The sequence below is a fragment of the Oncorhynchus nerka genome, linkage group LG17, assembly GCF_034236695.1.
Source record: "Oncorhynchus nerka isolate Pitt River linkage group LG17, Oner_Uvic_2.0, whole genome shotgun sequence".
Taxonomy (NCBI): Eukaryota; Metazoa; Chordata; class Actinopteri; order Salmoniformes; family Salmonidae; genus Oncorhynchus; species Oncorhynchus nerka.
The window spans coordinates 35,477,136-35,481,777 of NC_088412.1; the positions used below are offsets into that span (position 1 = coordinate 35,477,136).

A 4,642-nucleotide genomic window follows, 5' to 3' on the forward strand; every position below is an offset into this window, starting at 1 on the left:
TCTACATTGTGCATGGCACAAGTAATTTTTCCAACAATTGTTTACTTATAATTCACTGTATCACAATTCCAGTGGGTCAGAAGATTACATACACTAAGTTGACTGTGTCTTTAAACAGCTGGGAAATTCCAGAAAACTATGTCGTGCTTTAGAAGCTTCTGATAGGCTAATTGACATCATTTGAGTCAATTGGAGGTGTACCTGTGGATGTATTTCAAGGCTTACCTTCAAACTCAGTGCATCTTCGCCTGACATCATGATAAAATCAAAAGAAATCAGCCAAGTCCTCCGAAAAAAAATTGTAGGCCAAAAGTCTGGGTCATCCTTGGGAGCAATTTCCAAACGCCTGACGGTAACACGTTCATCTGTATAAACAATAGTACATAAGTATAAACACCATGGGACCACGCAGCCATCACGCAGCTCAGGAAGGAGACGCGTTCTGTCTCCTAGAGATGAACATACTTTGGTGGGAAAAGTGCAAATCAATTCCAGAACAAAAGCAAATGATCCTGTGAAGATGCTGGAGAAAACAGGTACAAAAGTATTTATATCCACAGTAAAATGAGTCCTATATCGACATAATCTGAATGGCCGCTCAGCAAGGAAAAAGCCACTGCTCCAAAACCTCCATAAAATAGCCATAGACTGGTCTGATGGAACAAATATAGAACTGTTTGGCCACAATTACCATTGTTATATTGTGAGCAAAAAGGGGGATGCTTGCTTGTCGAAGAACACCATCCCAACCGTGAGGTATGGGGGTGGTGGCATCATGTTGTGGAGGTGCTTTGCTGCAGGTGCACTTCACAAAATAGATGGCTTCATGAGAATGGAAAAGTATGTGGAGCGATTATCTTAATTTACCGAGGTTAGCTAGCCAGCTATTTGTCGTCCTTAACGTAGGAGTCACTCCTAGCTAGCCAACAGCTAGCCAACGTCTACTGAATAGAACTTTCGCATTCGGGTCGCATTCCGCTTCGCTCCACAGGTAGTATCACATTTTCATTTCATTTCATTACAGTCCCAACGGTGTGATTTGTTTGATCGTAGCTAGCTACATAGCTAGCTACATAGCCGTCTTTGATTCAAAGATAATTGTGTAGTCTAGAGCGATTTTCTAGGTTAGCTAGCCAGCTATTGTCGTTCTTTTAACGCAACGTAACGTAATCAACACTGCTAGCTAGCCAGCTAGCCCCCGAATAGCAGCATTGTAGAAACTTTACACTCAACGGAACGACTTGATTAGTGTAGTGTCAACAACGCAGCCACTGCCAGCTAGCCTACAAAGTCAACAACGCAGCCACTGCCAGCTAGCCTACCTCAGCAGTACTGTATCATTTTAATCATTTTAGTCAATTAGATTCTTGCTACGTAAGCTTAACTTTCTGAACATTCGAGACGTGTAGTCCACTTGTCATTCCAATCTCCTTTGCATTAGCGTAGCCTCTTCTCTAGCCTGTCAACTATGTGTCTGTCTATCCCTGTTCTCTCCTCTGCACAGACCATACAAACGCTCCACACCGCGTGGCCGCGCCACCCTAATCTGGTGGTCCCAGCGCGCACGACCCACGTGGAGTTCCAGGTCTCCGGTAGCCTCTGGAACTGCCGATCTGCGGCCAACAAGGCAGAGTTCATCTCAGCCTATGCCTCCCTCCAGTCCCTCGACTTCTTGGCACTGACGGAAACATGGATCACCACAGACAACACCGCTACTCCTACTGCTCTCTCTTCGTCCGCCCACGTGTTCTCGCACACCCCGAGAGCTTCTGGTCAGCGGGGTGGTGGCACCGGGATCCTCATCTCTCCCAAGTGGTCATTCTCTCTTTCTCCCCTTACCCATCTGTCTATCGCCTCCTTTGAATTCCATGCTGTCACAGTTACCAGCCCTTTCAAGCTTAACATCCTTATCATTTATCACCCTCCAGGTTCCCTCGGAGAGTTCATCAATGAGCTTGATGCCTTGATAAGCTCCTTTCCTGAGGACGGCTCACCTCTCACAGTTCTGGGCGACTTTAACCTCCCCACGTCTACCTTTGACTCATTCCTCTCTGCCTCCTTCTTTCCACTCCTCTCCTCTTTTGACCTCACCCTCTCACCTTCCCCCTACTCACAAGGCAGGCAATACGCTCGACCTCATCTTTACTAGATGCTGTTCTTCCACTAACCTCATTGCAACTCCCCTCCAAGTCTCCGACCACTACCTTGTATCCTTTTCCCTCTCGCTCTCATCCAACACTTCCCACACTGCCCCTACTCGGATGGTATCGCGCCGTCCCAACCTTCGCTCTCTCTCCCCCGCTACTCTCTCCTCTTCCATCCTATCATCTCTTCCCTCTGCTCAAACCTTCTCCAACCTATCTCCTGATTCTGCCTCCTCAACCCTCCTCTCCTCCCTTTCTGCATCCTTTGACTCTCTATGTCCCCTATCCTCCAGGCCGGCTCGGTCCTCCCCTCCCGCTCCGTGGCTCGACGACTCATTGCGAGCTCACAGAACAGGGCTCCGGGCAGCCGAGCGGAAATGGAGGAAAACTCGCCTCCCTGCGGACCTGGCATCCTTTCACTCCCTCCTCTCTACATTTTCCTCCTCTGTCTCTGCTGCTAAAGCCACTTTCTACCACTCTAAATTCCAAGCATCTGCCTCTAACCCTAGGAAGCTCTTTGCCACCTTCTCCTCCCCCTCCTGAATCCTCCTCCCCCTCCCCCCCTCCTCCCTCTCTGCAGATGACTTCGTCAACCATTTTGAAAAGAAGGTCGACGACATCCGATCCTCGTTTGCTAAGTCAAACGACATCGCTGGTTCTGCTCACACTGCCCTACCCTGTGCTCTGACCTCTTTCTCCCCCTCTCTCAGATGACATCTCGCGTCTTGTGACGGCCGGCCGCCCAACAACCTGCCCGCTTGACCCTATCCCCTCCTCTCTTCTCCAGACCATTTCCGGTGACCTTCTCCCTTACCTCACCTCGCTCATCAACTCATCCCTGACCGCTGGCTACGTCCCTCCCGTCTTCAAGAGAGCGAGAGTTGCACCCCTTCTGAAAAAACCTAGACTCGATCCCTCCGATGTCAACAACTACAGACCAGTATCCCTTCTTTCTTTTCTCTCCAAAACTCTTGAACGTGCCGTCCTTGGCCAGCTCTCCCGCTATCTCTCTCAGAATGACCTTCTTGATCCAAATCAGTCAGGTTTCAAGACTAGTCATTCAACTGAGACTGCTCTTCTCTGTATCACGGAGGCACTCCGCACTGCTAAAGCTAACTCTCTCTCCTCTGCTCTCATCCTTCTAGACCTATCGGCTGCCTTCGATACTGTGAACCATCAGATCCTCCTCTCCACCCTCTCCGAGTTGGGCATCTCCGGCGCGCCCATGCTTGGATTGCGTCCTACCTGACAGGTCGCTCCTACCAGGTGGCGTGGCGAGAATCTGTCTCCTCACCACGCGCTCTCACCACTGGTGTCCCCAGGGCTCTGTTCTAGGCCCTCTCCTATTCTCGCTATACACCAAGTCACTTGGCTCTGTCATAACCTCACATGGTCTCTCCTATCATTGCTATGCAGACGACACACAATTAATCTTCTCCTTTCCCCCTCTGATGACCAGGTGGCGAATCGCATCTCTGCATGTCTGGCAGACATATCAGTGTGGATGACGGATCACCACCTCAAGCTGAACCTCGGCAAGACGGAGCTGCTCTTCCTCCCGGGGAAGGACTGCCCGTTCCATGATCTCGCCATCACGGTTGACAACTCCATCGTGTCCTCCTCCCAGAGCGCTAAGAACCTTGGCGTGATCCTGGACAACACCCTGTCGTTCTCAACTAACATCAAGGCGGTGGCCCGTTCCTGTAGGTTCATGCTCTACAACATCCGCAGAGTACGACCCTGCCTCACACAGGAAGCGGCGCAGGTCCTAATCCAGGCACTTGTCATCTCCCGTCTGGATTACTGCAACTCGCTGTTGGCTGGGCTCCCTGCCTGTGCCATTAAACCCCTACAACTCATCCAGAACGCCGCAGCCCGTCTGGTGTTCAACCTTCCCAAGTTCTCTCACGTCACCCCGCTCCTCCGCTCTCTCCACTGGCTTCCAGTTGAAGCTCGCATCCGCTACAAGACCATGGTGCTTGCCTACGGAGCTGTGAGGGGAACGGCACCTCAGTACCTCCAGGCTCTGATCAGGCCCTACACCCAAACAAGGGCACTGCGTTCATCCACCTCTGGCCTGCTCGCCTCCCTACCATTGAGGAAGTACAGTTCCCGCTCAGCCCAGTCAAAACTGTTCGCTGCTCTGGCCCCCCAATGGTGGAACAAACTCCCCACGACGCCAGGACAGCGGAGTCAATCACCACCTTCCGGAGACACCTGAAACCCCACCTCTTTAAGGAATACCTAGGATAGGATAAAGTAATCCTTCTCACCCCCTAAAAGACTTAGATGCACTATTGTAAAGTGGCTGTTCCACTGGATGTCATAAGGTGAAAGCACCAATTTGTAAGTCGCTCTGGATAAGAGCGTCTGCTAAATGACTTAAATGTAAATGTAAATATTGAAGTCAGGAAGTTAAAGCTTGGTCGCAAATGGGTCTTCCAAATGGACAATGACCTCAAGCATACTTCCAATGTTGTGGCAAAATGGCTTAAGGA

At 50.5% G+C, this 4,642-nt stretch overlaps 1 pseudogene; it reads left to right on the forward strand.

Moving 5' to 3' along the window:
- The first annotated feature begins 520 nt into the window (after positions 1-520).
- LOC135561350 (uncharacterized) lies at positions 521-4,397 on the forward strand (annotated as a pseudogene).
- Positions 4,398-4,642: the final 245 nt, after the last annotated feature.